This window comes from Lissotriton helveticus, chromosome 2_1, assembly GCF_964261635.1.
Source record: "Lissotriton helveticus chromosome 2_1, aLisHel1.1, whole genome shotgun sequence".
Taxonomy (NCBI): Eukaryota; Metazoa; Chordata; class Amphibia; order Caudata; family Salamandridae; genus Lissotriton; species Lissotriton helveticus.
This window is the reverse complement of record NC_136059.1, coordinates 624831962-624854365: the sequence shown is the minus strand read 5'-3', so window position 1 is coordinate 624854365 and position 22404 is coordinate 624831962.

Sequence of the window (22404 nt, the reverse complement as noted above, 5' to 3'; positions counted from 1 at the left end):
TGGGGTTTTTCTGTAGAGGGCGTGTTAATAACTCGCCGTCAGAAGCTGTTAAAATTGTTTAAATCAAGGAAACTCTTTTTGGGTTTTATTGTGGGCCATGGTGAAGGTAAGGTCCGCACAATTGTTGTTGAGCCAGTGGAGAAACAGGTTCAGTGCAGAGGTGTCAAGGTTCCAGACCATAAAAATGTCGTCGATATAACGATGCCACAGGGAAATTCCTGTGAAGAATGGTTTCTGTCAGATAGGATGATGCCAGTTTCAAGTGCATCCATGAACAGTATTGCCAGGTTGGGAGCAGAAATAGCCCCCATAGATGTACCCTTTATTTGTTGGTAGTACCTACCATCAAAGCTAAAGAAATTCCTAGAGAGCATATTCTAGCATTGGAGGATGAGACGGTTGGAACCCTATGAGGACGAGGTCTTGCATCCTAAAACCTTTTGGATCACCCGTAGAGCCGCTATCTGTGGATGTTCGTATAAAGCGACTCTACATCATATGCACAGTGTATTAATAGCAGGATTAAAAGGGGTAGTGCTCGATCAAATTATCATTCCCATACTATCTCTTACATAGCAGGCTGTAGTAGGCACAAACTCCTTAATAAAGAAGTCCACATAGGCTCCAAGGGGTTCCAAATTGAGCCGCATGCAGAGACAATTGGCCTGCCAGGGGTTATCTAGGTTTTTATGGACTTTCGGTAAGGTGTAAATAACCGGAAGCCGGGGGCTTTTTACATTAAGAAAACAGTGTTCTTTTTTACTCAGAAATCCCTCATTCCGTGCAAGGGTTGTTAACTCCATTATGGTTGCCTGAATCTCTTTGGTGGATTCCTGGGTATGACGCTGATAATGATCAGTATTCCCAAGTTGGCGGAGGATTTCACTTTATATGCGTCAATATCCTGAATGACAATCCCGCACCTTTGTCGGCACTTTTGATGACGATGGAGGGGTTGTCCTTCAAGGTGCCGATCGCATCTTTCTCAGAGCGCGAGATATGTATGGGATATAAAGTTTTTTCTTTTCTAGTCCAACCAAATCTTTTATGACAAGTTTTTCAAAGGTTACAATTTCTGAGGGTACCATACTTGCAGTGGGAGGAAAATGGAGGGTGGCGGAAAGGGGTATTGGAGCTACTTGGTGGTGAGGGTGGTGCAACTGGAAAATGCTTTCAGGCGAATTAATCTGAAGAATTTCAGTAATTCTGCCTGTAAATCCATAAAATTGGACGGATGGTAGGGATGAACGAAAGACCTTCTTCAGGAGTTCATTCAGGTCCTGCAGTATATGCTGAGATAAATTAAAGATGGAATTATCTCAGAAGGTGAATTAGTATTGGCCACGTCTTCTACCATTGGTAGTAGTTGTTGCGTGTTTTTCGTTCGCCAGGTGCATTGAACCATCTTTGTGGTTTCTTCACACGCCCTCGTTGAGGTGTGTTGGGTTGGCCCCTGGATAAAAATTAGACTGTGCCCCACCACCATGTCTGGGGTTAATGCTGCCCTCTCCTGGATCAGAGGTATCTGATGAATCTCCCGAGGTGTCAGAAAAACCTACAAGGTTTTGTCTCTTGTTATATCTACCCCAAGGTCTGCTATTAGGGTTGAAGTTTGGTTTATTAGTATAGAAGTCTTTTGTAAGTAAGGATAGGTGTTTTCAACGCTATATGCTTTAATGTCTTTTTTGACTTTATTTGATTTTTTATTTTGTTCTAATCTGTGGAATCCGCCACGGTCTTTTCTACTTGATCCAGTAGTTTTTTGCATTCAGCAGTAGGGTCAGAGTCGTTGATTTGTTTAAGTATATCCTCTATTTCTTTTTCCAGAGATTCCAATGTTTCAGAGGCTATATCAATGCTAAGGCTAACCAGTGCCTTGAGCACGTGGTGCCAATGTAGCTAAAATTGGAGGTATATTTGGGATTATCAGTAAAATGCCTGGGATGTTACGCACCTGGAGACCTAAGGGAATCACCTCTGCTTTTAAGTAGTCTGTCAACATTAACACCATTAATTGTAAACGAACCTGTTTTCTTTCTTAACTTTTCAAGTTGCTCAGGTAAGGAATTGTTGGTAGATGCTGGTACATCTGGGGTTCGGATAATAAGAAGGTTTAGAGCAAAGATGCTTTATGTAATCTGCCGTATAGAGTGGAACATGGGTTGACATCTCTTAGGTGGAGAAAAGGTAGTAGAGTTACAAGGGGGAGAACTGAGAATAAGTGTACTATGGCACTAGGAAGCCGTCCTCGTATACCGAGGTGTTGTAGAAACCCTTGCAATCCAGCGATTGCGCTCAAGTCTTTAACAAAAACAAGGGGGAACCCAAAAGGTAGCTTTGGACCATGGGTATTTATATTTTCCAAAAACAAAGGTCCTAAGCTTGGAATTTTTCAAAAAACAAATATATATAGACCTCAATGGGAACTATAAAGTTTTATCCTGTACCCAGCCGGGCAAGGAGTTTATTCATTTGATATCATCAAAGATTTTGAATTTGCAGTTTCACAGTAATCATATACATGTGAAGTAGGGCACAAGCCTGTACCGTACTTGAAAGTAGGAGGAGGAGAATAAGGAAGAAAGAAAAGTTTACATCAGGCAAGAAGTAGTGAGCAAAGCTGGGTACTGCTACACATTAGAATTGCCAGTATTCCCCAAAGTAAATCATACATGCAGTAATATTCACAAATTGAGCAAACAAAAACTTGAAAGACCATTTTGGTCAGGGCATTCCTACCAGTCCCCTACCATCCCTACCAGTCCCCACTCCACGTACCACCATAGATTCCAACTGGGGTCTTCCACCGCTATCTGGGCATGTGAAATGTGGCCACTGCAATGTATGTGAATTTACTATTGAGGCTCGCAACATCTTGCATAATGGTATAAATTTCAAAATGAAAATCATTCACGAATTGCAACACCCATAATGTAATCTATGCCATACTATGCCCATGCCAGAAAATGGTATGTTGGTCAAACGAGCCAGAAAGCAAAGACACGCATCTGCCAGCATCGGAGCAGAATCAGATGCAAGAACGCCGAATGCGCCGCTGGTTGAACACTACACAGAGCTGAATCATACAGCCGATGATATAAAATGGACAATCCTCAAAGTCATCAACCTCCCGCAAAGGGCGAATCTCGCCCAACTCTTGAACAGAGAAGAACTAAAGTCCATAATCCAGTTCAATACTATCCGGACTGGTTTGAACAAAAGTGAGGACTGGACTAATCTACTGTAGTTGGCATACTACTTAAACATGAGTAAAACGAGTTTAAGCCTTAACTTTACTATGGACAAATGAACTTGACATAGCAAAATGTGTCTGAATGTAATTTGACAATCAATCTAAATGTTTTTACCACAACTGTCGTATTTTAATCACTACCATCCCGGGCACTGCCGATACAGATAGGCCACGCTGCACTTGAATAATCTCACGGCCAATCTCGGCTACACTGGAAACCCCACTCCAAGATGTCTGCCATATCACCCCGCATCACGTTGACTACCATCACCTGACCGGATAAAATAAGCTTGGTTGCGCCCATTGCTGAGGAAGCAATACAACCGACTGGTACGAGTGGATCCTCACATCGCCCAAGTATTCGAAACAGCGGTAAGGATCTGACTAGACAGACCCATAATTGAGCCCAGTACTACTTAGTGACTAGAGCGTAAGTTAATAATCTCTCTCTTTCCCCCTGTAGCGGATCGTGTATTTCACCGACCGCGGTACTGCTAAATCTCTCTCCTCGCCAACGGTAAGAAGCCCTACTCCGTATTTATTCAGGCCCCCTCCCGTATGAGCACAGTTTTTATTCAATCTCCTCCTCCCACCCACAGCGGATCGAACTATTTCCGACCGCGCCTCCCTGGACAGACCACCAATTGGATCTGCCACAATACCGAGAATCGAGTTACAACCGGTAAGCCTTTTTTCAGTGGTTGCCGCTGCCACCAAGCCTCCTCGATAACTAATGCTCAATTTCTCTTATTTAGTGACTCGGAAACGTATTACCGACCGTCCTTTTACAAGCAAACCACGTGCAGCACGGCAGCTCCCCTGCACAGTGGGTACGTTTCCTTAATTCTAGCTCTCCCACATACCACTCAGTTCAGAGCCGTCTCCACACCAGAATCCGGCTACCCAGGTTAAATCCACCTAAACCCTCGGCTAAATACACAAACTTCTGCATGGTGGAGTTAGCCCCTCACACCCGTCTACATCACCTCACCAATTCCATCCCAAATCAGTCAGTCTTTAATAATCCCCCAATAGGCACGGATTACGCACAGTTGCACGATCTTGTAAATATGGATCACTGGTTGGCACCCTCACCGCACTGCGATTCCGGAAAATGTAGGTATCGAATGTGACTAAAGTTGACCTCTATTTTTCGCCGCAGAAATGTAAATAATATTTCGTTTTTGCAATTTCCTTCCCTGTTTTTCCCTTACAGGTGTATATATTTAAAAGTGTACCAGGCAAATTAATAAGTCCTGATGATGATCCCATTATAATTTGAGCCAGGGATCGAAACGCCGTCGACTTGGTTTAGTAAACATACAGCTCAATTTGTGAATATTACTGCATGTATGATTTACTCTGGGGAATACTGGCAATTCTAATGTGTAGCAGTACCCAGCTTTGCTCACTACTTCTTGCCTGATGTAAACTTTCTTTCTTCCTATTCTCCTCCTCCTACTTTCAAGTACGGTACAGGCTTGTGCCCTACTTCACATGTATATGATTACTGTGAAACTGCAAATTCAAAATCTTTGATGATATCAAATGAATAAACTCCTTGCCCGGCTGGGTACAGGATAAAACTATATAGTTTCCCATTGAGGTCTATATATATTTGTTTTTTGAAAAATTCCAAGCTTAGGACCTTTGTTTTTGTAAAATGCTTTTGCCATATAGGCCTGCATGGTTTTCCTATTGGCTTACTGCTTCCATCCATCCATCCCCTTTGCCAGCAGCAGCTCCCTGAATGATGTGATGCTCAACTAATTTAATGCCAAACAGGGTTCACCCCACTTCCATTACATTTGTATTTTGGTTGTTGTTCTTATTCTCTTTCCTATCCTTCCTGAGAGTGTAGTGTGTACACATTAGTATACCATAGACCTTGTTGACAAAGTCTCAGAAACAACAGCAGCCGCAAGAACAGCAGCAGCAGATGGAACAGCAGCAGTCACAAGAACAGCAGCAGCCGCAAGAACAGCAGCAGCCGCAAAAACAGCCCACAATAGTAGTTGTTGCTCCTGAAGTAGGGGAATTTCAGGAAATCGAGCTTCCTGCAGACAAAGTGGAGTTAACCACTGTTTCAGATCTATTGTCTTCCAGACCACCAGCAAGGAAAAGGAGGCTTAGTCCATTATCTTCTTCTTGAATCCCTGCTTCTGATGATCGTGATCCCACTTGGAAGCCATCAGCTCAGTCTGAGAGTGATGCACACCACAAGACAAGGCTAGTGAAAAGGAAGGTTCCAGAAAGACTTAAAGTTATGGAGGTAGATGTACAAGAGGGGGATAATGTTGATGATGATGAGACAGTCATCACGCACATCAGTCCCGCCCCAAAGGGGATGGAGACCAACATTATTACCATATCCAAAAAGGCTGCTGAGAGGGATGTAGCACAGATACCACCAACACAGGTTACACTACCACGACCTCCAGCTGCCATATATTCAAAGGCCCAGCAGGGACCTACATCCAGCTTAACCATCTCAGTAGGTAGTGGTAGAAGTAATAGTGTAGCTGCACAGAGTCACATTCCAAGCACACCCTCCAGTTCATCTGGTATCGAAAGTGGCACATCCAGCAGCCCCAGAAAGTTCTCCTCCCCAGTTTGGGGCTTCTTTTTGGTTACCACTAAGGAGGAGAACGTTGCTATATGCTCAATTTGTCGACAAGGTGTTTGTCGGGGTAAACTTGCTACAAACAATGGTACCAAAGGCCATACTAGTCAACTCAAAATACACCACACTATTGTGTGGGAGGATCACCTACTTCACTTACAACAAAGTAAAAAACTCAACACATTGAAGTTGGACATGAAGAATCAGGGGACAATATTATTGCGCTGGAAGGTGAAGAAGAGGGGGGCATTTCTAGCCCGGTCCCCAGTAGTATAGTTGTACCGCCCACATCCTCCTCAGCAACATCTCAGTGGCACCGCAGTAGGAGCCATACTCAGAGTCAGGCTGAGACACCAAGGCGGCCGAGTACTGCAATGTACCTTCTTCCTTTTTCATTTGTGGAAGGGTGGGTTTCCTTAAATTTGTGTCAGCCATCTACCCTAAATGGAAGGTTCCCAGCCGGTCCTGTTTCGCAAGAATTGCTGTTCCGGCCCTACATCATGATGTACTGGAATTGGTTGGACAAGCTTTGCAGCAGAGTGCTGTTCACAATATGGACCTGACAACAGACATGTGGACCAGTTGCCAAGCCACAGATTACATGTGCATCACTGCTCACTGTGTCTCTTTGTGGGGGTTAAAGATAAGCTATCTGAAGTAGGTGCTGTTGACACAGCTGAGATTTTTAAAGCTACCCGGAAACATGCAACTGTAGCCATGTTCGCCATGGAGAAATCTCATACTGCTGTAAACATTTTGGAACAGTTTCCCAGCAATGATTTTGAATGGCTGTGTCCAAGAGGGCTTAATATTGGTTTTGTTTCCACAGATAATGGCAGTAATGTACTTAAGGCCACGGAGCTTGGTTCCTATTTCAGGGCTCTGTGTTTGGCGCACTGCATAAACATTATTGTTCAAGACTTTCTGAAAAAAGAAGCCATAGTCAGCAACTTACTGACCAGCTGCTGACTTTTTCAGCCATTCTTTTAAAGCTCGAAAGCAGCTGAGGATCATTCAACATGACTATAGAATGCCAGTCAAAGCACTCATCCAGGAGGTGGCAATATTGGACCTCAACTTATTACATGTTCGACCGTCTGTTACAGCAGTACAGGCCACTCAATGAATATGTCATGCGAAGAGGGAATGCTACTGTGAAAGGCATGACCCTTCAGATGGACCAATGGTGCCTAGTTAAATGCCTGACTGAGATGCTTCATCCTTTTGAGGTCTTCACATGTGAAGTCAGCAAGGAGGACTGTACTATGGGACTAGCTATCCCATTATTGCAAATGCTAGAGCATCAGCTGAAGGCGGTGTCTGAATCATACAAAGGTGTAGAGGAAAAAAAGAGAAGCCTATGAGTTGGTGGAGAGTTTAGCCTGTCGCTTAGCTGACAATACAAGGGTGCAAAATAAGATTTTGTCACAAGAACATTACATTTCTGCCACAATTCAGGATCCACGGGCAAAATTGGCACTGAAGACATTAATTCCTTTTCCAGAGATGGATGTTGCCCGCTACAAAACTTGGATAGCTAAGGCAGCGAGTACGTTGGAAAATTAACGGCTGCTAATTAAAAGCCTGCTAGATCAACCCACAACAAGTACTGCAACAGGGCATCCGGCATCAAGTACAACTTCGGAGGCTGAGGTCAGTGTGTTTGGCTCAGAACACTCACTATCACTATCAACAACAGCAATAACTGGATCATTAGGCCCAGTAGCATTGTTACAGGATTGGTATTTACATTTAGGCATTGGTAAAACCAGTGCTTATCGACAGAGAAAAGAGCCCGAAAAAAGTTTAGCACCCCTGAACATTGACCGGATGGTCCAGACCTATCTGGACGACCCAACAGAGGTGTACATTGATCAAAACCCATTGCGGTATTGGTATGGGAAAAGGGCCCAATGGCCACTGCTCAGCAGGCTGGCGATAAGCTATCTGGCTTGCCCTGCCATAAGTGTCTCTTCTGAATGTGTTTTCAGTATTGCTGGTTCCATTGTAACAGTGAGAAGGACCTGTCTCTCACCCAAAAATGTGGAGAGGTTAACAATGATCAAAGTTAATCAGCACTTCATACCACCGAATTACCCATATATGAATCAAGGGAGGAAGATGAGGACAGCGGCTCAGGTGACAGAAGTAGTGTGTTACAATCCAATCCAATCCAAAAATTCTTTATTTCGGTCATATAGACCATAAAAGAGACAATAAAAAAACACACATACATTTAAATACACATCATGTTTAAAAAATTACATGTATAAAATACTCCATCCGGGCGTAGGAATAATTAAGATACTAAAGTTCAAGAGGGTTCAGCAGATCCTTTCTTTTTTCTGATCAACCAAACAGCCATAAGAAATTTTGAGACAGCAAACACGATGTGACCCAGGGTGCTAGTTTTCAAGATCCTGTATGCCTGTGCATACTCTCTAAACCCTAGGTTTTTGCAAAGTGGTGCTATCCAGCGTTTCCTAGGCCTTTGGTAGGCGAGGCACACAAATAAGATATGGAGATCATCTTCCAAGTGGGTTTTACAGCATGGGCAGGATTTGTCGGCCGTACTGGACCACTTGGATGTGAAGGTTTTGGTAGGCAGTGTGCCCAGCCTCCATTGGACAAAGAGTTTTCTGGCCAGGATGGGAAAAATAAAATCCATAAAAGGTTCGAAAATATATGAATTTTTGGATTCTAAAAATCGCAGAGTAAGGGTGCCAGTGTGTTGCGCATTTGCCAAGAATGCAAGTGACCTGTCCTTGAAAATTTTTGACAGTGCTTTACGCGAGATTGCTTGACAACCTCGCGCTGGGTCCTCCCAAAGGACACGGAGATTCATCAAAATCAGTTCATTTTTAACAGAGACAAGCCAAGGAATTTTTCCACCACAATTAAGACTCATGACGTGAGTGAGGTCCTCCCTATAATGGCAAAGTTCGTTCGTGGACCAGAGCCTGTGCCAAAACTTCACTGGTCTGGACACAAGCTCCTCTGCAATAGGGGGTAGCCCCAAGTCCATTCTCAAGGGCAGAAGTGGCGTTGCACGCGGAAGGGTCAGTAAACGCCTCAGAAAACTGTTTTCAACTGTGGACAGATCCCTCGCCGCTTTATGCCCCCAGAGTTCACAACCGTAAATGGCCGCTGCCTTGGCCTGGGACTTGTAGGTTTCGAGGGCCGGGCTCACAGGCTTAAAGGACGAAGAGTTGGCCACCTTCAGGATTGCACCAGACAGTTGAGACAGTTTTACCCTTGAGCGTGCTATCTGGTGGTCCCAAGATAAGTGTTCCTGTAATGTTACCCCAAATATATGAAGGTGGACACCCTCTCGAGACTGGCCGTCCCCAGGGTAGGATTAGGTCTTGTTTTAGTGGGTGGATTAAAAATCATATATTTTGTCTTCTCTGTGTTTATCTCCAACCCGTGCTGAGCACAAAAGAGTCCAAATCCATCCAGGATCCTCTGGATCCCCATGGGGGATTTGGAAAGAAGGAGGGTATCGTCGGCAAACATAATTGCCGGTACCCTCCTTCCTGCCAGGCAGGGCGCATCGTTGTTATTGACATTTTCCAGGTGGGAGATGACATGGTTGATATACAAACAGAACAGGGTTGGTGCCAGGACACAACCCTGCCTCACCCCTCGAGAGACGGGGAACCTTGATGACAATTTGCCATCTTTCCCACACCTGACCTGCGCATAGTTGTTTTCATGCAGCCTGACTAAGATGTTGAGTAGCTGGGGGGGAACTCCCAGCTTTTCCAGCACCACCCAGAGCTTTCTGCGCGGGACTAGGTCAAAGGCTGACCTCAGGTCCACGAAGACCATGTACAGTCTTCCCCCCTCGATGATCACGGTCTTCCAGTAAAGGAGGACGAGGCGGAAGATTTGGTCCATGGTCGACGTGTTCTTCCTGAAGCCAGCCTGCAGAGGACTCAGGATGTCATTGTCCTCTACCCAGTCTTGTAGATGGTTCAGGATAAGACGCGCGAAGAGCTTTTGGGGGACATCTATAAGACTAATTGGCCTATAGTTAGTTGGATTTAGAGGGGAACCTTTCTTGTGGATTGGGACAATTTCGGCCCCTAGCCAGGAGGAAGGAACCGCCATACCTCCTAGTATAGCGTTGAATAAAATGAGAAGGTACGGGGCCCAGATATCGGGGTGGTACTTAAACAAGTCCCCGGGAAGCTTGTCCAAACCCGGTGCCTTCCCCAAGGCCAGACACTCCAACGCTGTCTTCACCTCGCCTAGGGAGAATTCCAGGGGCGTGTCTGAGGGACCGGGAAAATCCGTCGCCAACCCATCAGGCCATAGCGTAGTTGCATGGTATAATGCTCCGAAGTGGGCCTCCCACACAGAGGGGGCAATGTTAGGCTCCACCGCAGGCGCGAGCGCCCCGGTGCCGTTATTTACCAGAGCCCAGAACTTCCTGGAATCTCTGCACTTCAGGGCTTCATACAATTCCTGCCAGTGGTTCCAATCCCACTCAGCCCTAGCACTAGCCATCGCAGACTTATACTCCCTCCTCAGGGTTGTAACCCTCTCCCTATCACTACCTTCTTTAATAGCTGAAAGTAGGTCGGATTTGATTTTCCTACAGGTGGGAGTATACCAAGTCGCAACACGGGTGGCTTTCCTTCTTGCGGGCACCACTGGGTTAAAGACATCAGCAAGGTCCCTGACCAAAGTCTGGTGGATGCCGGAGAGTCTCTCATTATAGTCAGAAGGTCTAGGTTGACTAATTAGAGCATCCACCTCCTGAAGCATGGGGAGTGCTATACCATATAGCTTGTTCATGGCATTTTCGTTATTAACCAACTTCCCCCATTTCACCCGTCGTCTACTTGAGGTCAGGAGTATGTCCCTCTGATCGCCTCCTGCATCGGTGGCTACCAACCCTACCGCGAAGGTTGGGTGCTGAATTTCCAAGAGGAGACAATTATGGTCGCTATCTGTTCTAGATGCCACTTTGAAGTCCTGCACTTTAGGCCATAGGGATATATCAATAAAAATATAATCCAGCCGGGACTCATGCCCCTTTCTGTTAAATGTGCACTTCGATGGAGTATCGGAGGGAGTGCGCCCATTGCATGCCCTCAGTGCAAAGTTCAGAGTAAGGGAGGTGAGCTGTATTGCCAGCGGGGACCACGCTTTAGGGTGGGGCGAGGAGGAGGGTGGGACTCCCCAGTAGTCATCCTCAGCTGTAAATGGTCCCTCCATTAGACCCTCGAGTGGTTCAAAATGGCAATTAAAGTCCCCTCCCACCACTATTTTCAGGTCTGCAGGTAGTTGACCTAAAAAGGATGAGAGTTCGACTAGAGTGGGAGATTCGTTGCCCACGGCAACTGGTCGGGAGTAAACATTTACAATTACCCAAGTCCCTTTACCAGGCCAGTTAAGGCGAAGGCACTGGATGTCCTGGGAGAGAGTATCCATACTCTCCACCAGACACCCAATGTGACTCGCCACCCAGATTGCCAACCCACCCGAGGGTCTCCCCCTGCCATTCCATTTCGCCGGGATTTCGTATATATCGTACCCCCTCATATGATGTGGTTCCCTTGCCCACGTTTCCTGTAGGAGGAGGATGTCGCTCCCCTCGAGTAGGGTCTCCCACTCCGGGGTGCCCACCTTATTCATGATACCCGCCACATTCCATGACAGGATCACTAGCCCTGGGCTTCGGGATTGCAGGGAAGCTTCACTTAATACTAGGCCCTTGGGTTGGAGGAGAGCTTCGCTTAGTGCTGACACGATGTCACAAGTGTGCATTGCCAACCTGCCCAGCCCTGATGAAATAGGCTGCAGGGTGGGTGGTACAGCACACTCCTCCTGTTGCAATATAGGGGCAGAGCTTGGGTAGAGTGGTTCCTGTACTTGCTCTTGGATGCATCCCTCAGAGACCCCCCCCTCATTGTGAAGAGCCTGGATCTTTACCTCAGCTAGAGGTTGGAACAAGTCTTCACCTCTTGCTTGGATTGCCTGGGGAGATTTCACAGAAAAGTTTGATATCACTCCCCGTAGTGGTCAATCGACATTGTCCAGGCAGGAAAATCTGTTCTGGTGAACAAAGTTAACAAGGGCGGGGATTGGGTTATGCTTGGGTCTGTACCGTGAGCCATCAATTGCATAGCCCACTCTAGTCCAACTCTGCTCCCTCCCCGTGGGTATATTAGTCACTTGTGGATAGAAATCTGAAAGTGGCACTAATTCTATGTTAGACTTATCTGACCTTACCAGCCAGTTGCAGATGTAGGGAGCAACTAGTGGGCTTTTAAAGCTAATTATGACACAGTCCCCAGCCCTATTCTTTGGAGTGACTCCGATCCAAGGAATCCTTCTGACCATTAGGACGTCTCCTTTGATATTGGGGGGGAGGGGTCTGTTGGTATTAAGCCAGCTAATTACCTTGTTACGAAGTGAATCCTGCGGCTCTCTGGAACCACCAGTGAGTTCAGGAACACCCACCATTATTGCCGTATAGGGCACTGCCTCCGGGGGCAGGTTAACCACCCTACGCCTGGTGTTGGGACTGGTATTATGACCAGAGGGTACATTTGTATCCCGCCCCACCCTCCTTGGTTCAACTGCTACTGGTGGCTTGGATCTTCTCGGCGCGGGAATAGGAGGCCTGCGAGTTTGTGAGGGAGGAAGTGAGGGGACATCTTTAGCTATAGTTCCTGTTAGTACCCCAGTCTGGGACTGTGTAGATGTTTCAACAGTGAGATGACCGTTCCCCCAGATTCTCTAGGAGCGAGCTGCGCGCTTGCACCCAACCCCCCTCCGGAAGAATCACGCCTATGCGCATTTTCTATGACCGTAAGTCTAGCATCTATAGAGTCTAATTTCATAGATAGTGGTTCCAGCAGGTTCTTAAAGATGACTGTGAGTGAGCTGATTAGAGCGTCTGCAGGGTTGATTGGGGGCCCCCCAAATATAAATGGCCCCAAGCGCCCTTGTTCAGCTGTGACACAAGGTGTATCTGGTTGATCAGACTCAAAACCCAATCCCGTACTATCAAAGGATGCCGACATATCCGTGCTGGCATCCAGTGTTGGAGCAGTCGCGTCCAGTTTAGCCCTTTTTGAGCCTGATATCTCTCTAGACCTTTTCCTTTTCGGCGGGTGAGACCTTCGACAGCCTAAGGGGTCTGTTGGCAGTAAGGGCTGGCCCTCCTCCGATGACTCGATTGATACCACACAATTCACATACGGAGTGGTTTCCACTACACCGGAGGGACATAATTGCTGGCTGTCCCTAGATTGGGTTGTCGGAGTCCTGAGTTGTTGAAGCACCGACTCAATTGTCTCATCAATGCTATCCAGGAGTGAAAGGTGAGTGTTATGAAGAATTGTTGGGGTGCTGGCATCATTAGACGGAGAAGCCAGAATTTCCTGGGACAGATTTCCGGTATTCACCTCAAGCAATGACTCTTTCACTGTGGAGTTTTCCTAGCCCCAGCGCTAGCCTTAGGGAAAAATTTTTCAAGAGTGTTAGCGTGCTGCAGGGCAGACTTACTCCGGGATCCTCTGGAAGCCATGATGGTATCCTAGCAATGGAACAACTCAAGAATACAAGGAGAAGGACCGGCAAGGCCAGGAGTCAGAGAGGTGGCCCGGTCCGGTCTCTTCCGGCCTAGAACGGCCCGCCCTTTGCCCGGGCTTAGCCCGGCGACCGCCCGCGCGCGTCCCGCGTTGCGCGAGACCAGGGCTCCTAAATATGACAAGGGGGCGTGGCACTAGGAGGGGGCGCGGCGCGGGCGGGAAGAGGAACCAGCTGTCGGTGATCTTCAGGAATGCTGGTCCTCGCAGTCCCGCTCACCGCGCCTCTCGCCTCCTTGCTTTGTCCAAGACCACAGGGAACGGCAAAGACACTGCCCACAGGACACAGCTCCCAGCTACACCAGTAGCGAGCAGGGCAGACTCCAACAGGTCAGTTTCACTCTCGAGCGGCACCCGCGAAGCGGGGGCCGCGAGAGGTTAAGTGCTCTATCAGGCAGGGGGCGTGGCACTAGGAGGGGGCGCGGCGCGGGCGGGAAGAGGAACCAGCTGTCGGTGATCTTCAGGAATGCTGGTCCTCGCAGTCCCGCTCGCCGCGCCTCTCGCCTCCTTGCTTTGTCCAAGACCACAGGGAACGGCAAAGACACTGCCCACAGGACACAGCTCCCAGCTACACCAGTAGCGAGCAGGGCAGACTCCAACAGGTCAGTTTCACTCTCGAGCGGCACCCGTATATGAATCAAGGGAGGAAGATGAGGACAGCGGCTCAGGTGACAGAAGTAGTGTGTTACATGATGATGACCTACTTCTGGTTGAACCCCCCAGAGTTTGAGGATGAGCTATACTTCCCTGACAATTAGGCTTGCACTTACTGTCTTCCTCCCTTATTTTCCTTTATTTGTGTGCCCCGCTTTTTGGTTACAAACTTTGAATTACAACAAATCCATCACCACAGTCTTCTACTCCTTTTATTTCAATATACAAGTTTCAGCTGTCTGCATTTGACAGTACAGTCCTCCGAATCCTGCGCCTCCATCCTCCTGAATCTCCCTAAATCCATTGCCCTCAAGACAGATGATGATTGGATTATGCAAAATAGAAGAAAAAATAAAATCTTTCCTCGTCCCTCCAAAAGACGTGGAACATGATGATGACTACTATAGCTACCCTCCTTTCTGAGTCAAGAGAGACTGCCCATTAACTGAAGATGAGATGGAACAGGTAATGAATGATGGGTGATGACTGGGTGATTTTGTTGTTGTTTGTTGTGCATGAAGTTATTTCATTGTGTACTATATGTAATAATCATCATTCTACACACTAAAACTAACTCAAGGCAATTTTCCCCTTCTTGCAACTATTTTTAATAAGAAATTTGTACTTCTACTGCAGCCTGATACATTGCTTTTGAATACAGGAAGGGGGCTCAATCTGTACACTGCACACTGAGTAGGACAACAGCACCATGATGATGATGGCAAGAGAGACGGCCCCTTAACTTAAGATGAGAAGGAACAGGTAATGAAAATGAATAGCATGCATTGGACACCGACTCTGAGTGATTGGTGTTTGTGTTTTTGTTGTTTGTTGTGCATGAAGTGAAGTCAAAGTGTACTAGTTTTACTCTACACACTAAAGAGTGACGCAAGTCAATAATATTTCTACTCTTGTTCTTTAATAACAAAGTTGTACTTCTACCGCAGGCTGATCTTCAGAGTCACTCAGTACAAGTATCAGAGATGATTGATGGAATAATAAGTCAGGACGTTTCATCAGTGGCATAAAAGGTAAACAAGTCAACAACAACCACAGCAGACGTAAATGTCTGTGTAGCAGTGGAGTTGAGTGTAGCGGTGGTATGACTGTGGTGCATTGATTTAGTCACGTAAATTGTAAAATGCTATTTTGCTGGATATGTTCTTTGTCCAACTCTTTAAAAAAATGTACACTAAATGGAGGATATGCTAAGTGTGCTGTCAGTGTAGGACTGCTCTGTCCTGTTGTTGTTGTAGGTCAATGCTGGAAACATACTAGAGTAGAGATAATGCATACATGCCACCTCGGAAAGAGTTCTTCTTGTACTACACCATAACTTGTGCATTTTTTTCAACTTTGTTTCTCAATATCCCTTTTGTTTTTCCATCTACAATTACAGGCCGGGCCTTACCCTGTGCTATACTTGGGAAAACAATGCACACTTACCTTACCAGTAAATCTACATCTGCCAGGTAGGCAGTGGCAACACCCAAGATTGATGGACGAGAGGACCAAGAGGAATGCCAAGATGCAAATCCACATTTTTGACCAGGATAACACAGTAACAGTATCAAATTTCATCATCTTTTAAATAATTTGATTCATTGTTTTGTCTACAATCTTTACAGCAGTATGTTCTTCTTGTTGCTATTATTATCATAAGGTTTGCTCTCTGTTTATAATTCATCCCTACAGATATTTAAAAATGTTCTTTGCTATCTGTAAAAGTAAGTCCGGAACAACTGAACACAAACTGTATGTAATCCGGGTCTCCTTATCAATCATCATCATGCATGCATTTCCTTTTTCTCCCTTGGCATATTGATATGGATATGGTAGTCTACAGAGTCTGTCGTTTGTTGTTTGTCCATGCGTACTGTTTTTCATTTTCAAACCTTTCCCCAAACCCCCTTCCAATCCATTCAACAAACCCTAACCCTCTTCCACCGGCCTGTGTGACTTATTGAGGTGTGACTAAATTAAATGTACACCAATAATTTATCACACGCTTGCTGGGGCAGAAGTGGCAAAAGCAACAGTACTTTAATTTCAAGGCAGGGCAAGGATATTCTTCTGCTTGCCCACCCATGAGCAGTATATTTGTGAGGTGATTTTTATTTACCAAAGGAACCTATACATCCCCATTAATTGACGGCATCGATTGGATTTGTTGTCATCCTCCTACACAGCACTAACGGTTACGCGTGTGTCCAGTGTACTGTAGGCCTAGTCAAGTGACTCGACACAACTATACTTTGTAACTCTGTGTACTAGGCTATCCCCTCCACCATTATGTTGTGTTGTAAAATATTTTTGAAATTATTGTTTTGCAGTAAGTTCTGTACTGTACTTCATTCTACTACTCCTCGAACAGTCTCGCTCAGGCGACTGACTGTCCCATTTTCTTTTTTTGCAAATGCTGCTGCCAGTGTCTACTACTACTACTACTACTACCACAACCATGGCATGCTAGGAAAGGAAACCATCATCACCATGCAGCCATCGCTGTGCTTAAGTTAAACATCAAGCAAAGGTAAGAGAAGATTGGGGGAGGCATAATTAATAAACATTTTTTCAAACAATTCACACACCCCTTTGAGTTCAATTAAATAATGCATAGACTAGAAGAGACTAATAGTACTAGTAGGACAACTCAATTAGTGAGGGGTGCTGCATCTATCTGTTTGTGTCTTACAAAGTCAACCAATTATTTAAATCAAACCCGGGGTTTGGGCGGCCCTACACCAGCAAGGAAACAGTGTGATGTAAAACAGTAACCCCACCCATAAAACATTAACAACATTGTATGTAAAGTAGAAATATTGATTTAATAACCCTAACAAAAATAAACTATGTGAAAAAAAACACAAAACCTGACCCACCCCTCTTCCTAACCCCAACCAATGTCCGTAAAGAAAAAGTCTAACCTAATTGTCCAAAACGCAAAACCCCAATGCCCGATTCCCACCCACCAAAAGAATACATAAAAAAGGGGCAATGACCTGGGTCTATTTAGGTTCGGCGGGATCGACTTTAGAGGAAACGCACTTGCTCCTCAAGAAGGGCGACATGGTGCTTCAAATCGCGGCAGTTGCAGCCACAGTGGGGGGGCACCAGTGATGCTGAAGGATGGGCGGCGGCGGGCGGCTACCAGATGGTGGTGCCGTACCACTGGAGGGCGGTGGCTGGGGCCAGGGGCATTGGAGGGGGCAGCAGCTGCTGCCACCTCCTCCTCCTCCTCTTCCAGGACCACCAGCCGACGATATTCACACTGGATGGCCTCCAGCTTCCGGCGCCGGGCCTTGGCGACCAACTCCTTCCGATCAGGTTTCCCCTTGGAAGGAGTAGCTATATATCAAAAAGAAAAAACAAGACTATTCTAAAAGATACTCTTAGAAAAGCAGTAAGACAAGTTAATTATACACATGCATGCATCACACGTATCCTTTTCTGTCAGTCATAAATATTAAATCTCGCCCGTACTTCTTCCTTCCACCCGTCTTTCCCTTTTAGTTCAACACCATCCATGAAGGTGAACTGATCTGACTTTTAGTCTTCTCCATAAAACTTTCACAGCGGAGTCGAAATCAGATAGAAGAGGCCATTGGTTACTCAACACTCCCGTCGCTAATACCTTTATCAATGCCAATTAAAGGGTGTCTTCACTCTGCAAACATTCACAACAACTTCGTACTTACTTTTGGCCAGATGTAGGAGCCCAAATACCGGTCGGTAACGGCCGATTTCGGCCGTTACCGACCGGTATTTAGGATTTGGCATGTAGGGGGCATCTCATTTACAGAATCGGTAAATTTACCGATTCTGTAAATATACAGAATATTCTGTAAATGTGATGTAGGTGGCACTTCACAGAGTGCCACAGGCCCTTAAGAGTCGGTATTTTACCACCCAATCCTATTGGGTGGTAAAATACCGAATACAGGTGTGCATGCACATCTGTGCATGCACACCTGTGCAATGTGACACACAGACATGCCCTTAGGGCATGTCTGTGTGCCACATGTTACACGTGCCTGTATTTGGGGTGCTAGAGGGTATCAAAGTGACACCCCCTGCACCCTTGCAGAAATCGGTATTTACCGAATCGGTAAATACCGATTCGGTATTGCCCATTGATTCCTATGGGCTTCAAGGCCCATAGGAATCAATGGGCAATACCGAATCGGTATTTACCGATTCGGTAAATACCGATTTTTACAGAATCGGTAATTCCAAAAGAGAATTTACCTACATCTCCCTCCTTCTAATTTACCGATTCATAAATACCGAATCGGTAAAATTCGGTATTTATGAGTCGGTAAATTGAAGTTACCTACATCTAGCCCTAAGTCTCAACAGTACAGTATACAGTACACCCTTGCAGTGAGTGTAATGTCAATAAGTAAGGATTAGGAATCTAACTTATCCTCGCCCTCCACTGGTGCTGGCTCACCCCCTGCAGCTCCATCTGCAACTGCTGCATCCTCTCCAGCCACGACGCCTTCGTCGCTGGCCCCGGTACTGGCATTCGATAGTGCACCTATAAAAAACATTACACATATATTAGGTGACATATACACCTCCCCCTATTTTTCAGTAGCAGGATTGAAAAATTAGGTAGTAGTAATACATACATATACAACAAACATCACTAGTACAAATCAGGTAGTAGTAGAGTAGACACTAGTAGTTAAATATGGTCCCTAGGGTCATTCTGGTCTTTGCTTAGTTAGCCCGAGCCATGCAACTATTTTACCTTTGTGTCTTTTTATTTTTGCACACGTGACGTTACCTCGCAGCTTGTTGTATAAGACACCTTTGAGCCCACTTGACCTCATACTGCTGCTGTCTAAGCGCTGTGTACAAGGTCAACCAAAACATTAACAAGCCACTTTTTTATGGAGTTCTGGTGTTAGTCCATATTGATTATCCATAAAAATGTTACACTTTTTGGCACGGGTGAGAAATGCTTGCAATATACTAACGCGCACTATTTTTCTCATTACAGATGGAAGATTCCCTTCTACGAACCAGAGCTTTGCAGAGCTTATGATGTAACAACTACCAGTACTAAGTTCTTCTAAGGTGAGGAGTCCCCAGAATTCGCGCAGAGATCTTCATTTATAAGTTTATATAAACTATATTCCTGCCAAGGGGATGGTGGTGCTTCACCACTGTTCAGATATCATGATTTCCCATTTTTTTCTATGGACTTGTAGTTGTTATAACTGTAACTAAGTGTAACAATGTTTTTTGTTTTAATGTTATGAATTTTCCTGTTGGTGCTGCATTATAGAACAACATACTGAGCTTGTCAATTGAAAATAAAACTTTTGAACTTACATAGACTCGGTGGTATTTGGTGTGGACTTACACGAGTGACCGAGCAAAAGGAAGGGTGTGCATGTGCATTGCTTCCACTACTGAGAGTTCGGGTGTGTTATGTTCTGGGTAGTCTACTTGTTGGGTATCTTGGGGGGAGGGTTTGGAGAGCTAATAGTTACGACAAGACACTATTATAACTAGACGGGCAGGGTATTGTGGTGGGTTCTAAACTTCTGATTGAGGTGTGAGGAAGGTCCAACCTCCCATCACCAACATCCTATTTTCTTGTGCAAAGTTCTGTATGTGCAAAATCCTTACAACAGTAGTGGTATGTCCTATCCTATCAAAATAGTAAAATCTGGTTGGGCATTTGTTGGTGGGAATTGTCGAAAAGCCTCAAGATTAACAAAGACTCAAGATCAATAAAAATAGAAGTAGTACAAGAGGACAACTCAAAGGACTGGACTATATGTCTAGAGCTACTGGTGAATCTGAGTTTTATTTAAAACCTTTTAAATAAAGAGTGGCCAACTGGGCAAGCTTAGCTACAGACAGACTAATAGTAGTAGTACAGAGAGTCATCATAGCAGAGGCAGTTAGAGGCAAGGATAACAAGAATTTAGAAACAGATAGTCCAGATCGAAGGATAATTGTTGGGAAAAAATAGCAATAGGAAATGGAAACAATAGTTCAGAAAAAAATATGGTGCAGTAAAAGTTAGGGAATAAGAATTATTAATATTAAAAACAAGAAGACTTACTAGGGCCAGCAGATGAGCCCTCGTCGTGGTCCTCCTGTCCTTGGTGTTGTTCTTGTACTCCCGCTGACTCAGACCCTGTCTTCTTGCCCCTGGGTGCTGATCATGAAAGATATAAGAAAGAGACAAACATTGATGATTGGTGTTAAACAAATAAAAATTTTTTAAAGGAGGGTCAAAAAAACATTTATGTAAACAACAATTGCAATAAAATTGACCTATCTCATCTGGTCAACAAGTAGTATCGGGGGATTCGCATGTGATGTAACAGAGGGGGCATCAGGCAGACCACTAAAAAATTACAAACTCATGCCAATAAGTAACTAAACCTAAGTATCAATCCACCCCTGTCTCTTAGTGACAGGACAAAGGAAGGACTAGAGTCACTCTAGCATTACCTAACTTAAGTTCTCTAAAATAAACTGTTACATAATCATGGTAAGCGAGCGCAAATGCAAAGTTGCAAACAAGTAAGATTAGTAGCGCTGAGCACCTGTGTCATAACAATCACAGAAGACTTTTAAACATAATTTACCTGTAAGGTAAGCAGCAGCATTCTAGCTGGTCGGAAAAAAGATATTCACAATATATAACACAGAGCAGAAGAACAGACACAAAGTAGTAATGATTAAATAGTTACTCACCAAGACCCGGAACCTCCACTCCTAGCAGGTCCAGGATATCGGACCACCAGTGCGTCAACTGGTTCTGTGTGCGCCGGACACCAGAGCAGCGAAACAGTGCCCGGCGCACCTTTCCCCAATGCTGCTGACGCTCCCGGAGCCTTTACCCGGACCCAAGCTTCCCGCTGCTGCCAGGGTTAAGGAGAGGTGGCGCTGCACAAAGAAAAGCAGTGCAGCCAACTCCACCTCCCCAAATAAGGCCAGTGCATGCCCCCCTTGTGGGCGCCGCCTTCCAAAAGGAAGGTGGTCGCGGCTCTGGCTACGACGAGCCCTGTGGCTCTTTGCCATGGTCTGGGGTAGGCGGGGGCGGAAAAAAAAAGTACAAATTAAAAACAGTAAGTAAAAGAAATGAAAAAAGCAGGTAATAAAAAAAGAGTGAAAAGGTAGTTAAAACACACAAAAGTAGACAAAAACAAAAAATATAGAATCAGCAAAATAGTCTGAGAAATAATAAATAAAAAAGATCTAAAAGGTTTCCAGAAACAAAGGATTGAAAAGATAGACAGAGGATTGAAAAGCAGGCTCCAGAACAATAGCAAGAGAGAGAAAAAAAAGATGGCTGCGCCCATTGCGACCGTGTGGGCAAGTTCACGTGATATTTTCCCCCCGAGCAGGCAAAAAGCGTTGTGAACACGCAATAGCGTTTCAGAACAGGAAATATGTATTGCGAACGGGCGCAAGCATGCATTGCGCGACCCAGAACAGGAAACAAGCATCGCGAGCAAGGGGGACAAGTGAAAACAAGATGGACACGCCCATAAGCGACCGCATGGACAAGTTGGCGAGACATTTCCAATGCGATCACGCAGAAAATATCGCGAACAGGGGGGAAAAGCACTTCCACATCTTCGCGATATTTCCGCATGTTTGCGGAGATTTTTGACATTTTCACGAAGAGTTGCGTAATGCGATTACGCAATTTCCGCCCACCCCTACTTACCAATGACTGAGTGTAAAGTCTGTGGTGTCATTTTTAGTGTATTCCCCTGGTGAGGGTTATGTTGTGGAATCATTATGCCAGGTTGGACTGTAAGAGTCCGCATGACAAATTGAACCAATTGTCTATATATTTTATTTAACTCTTTGAGTTGAGCTAGTAAGATCACATCTGACATTTCATCGATTTCGAGCCTGGTAATGTGATTTAAATGTTTTAGGGTGCCTTTAAACCAGAGCTCATGCTCCTGGTATGTGAGTGGAATTTCAATATCCTCGAAAGGATTGTATTCCTCTGGTGGTTCATCTTCTTTCTAGAAGTGAAACACATGTGTTACTGAATTTGCTTCAGGGAAGACTATCCATGAATAGAATACCTCTGTCTGGTGATATTTATGTGCCTCTATCACAAAAACTATCCTACCACCTCTCGATGTTAGGCCATTTTTTATAAGTTTTATAGTGATGGCTTTCCTTAAATTTAGAGGTATGCATATAGCATCCTCGTCAGTTTCTTGGAAACCTGTGAAGTTAAAAGCTGGTCTGGCGTTTTCACCAGCCGCTCC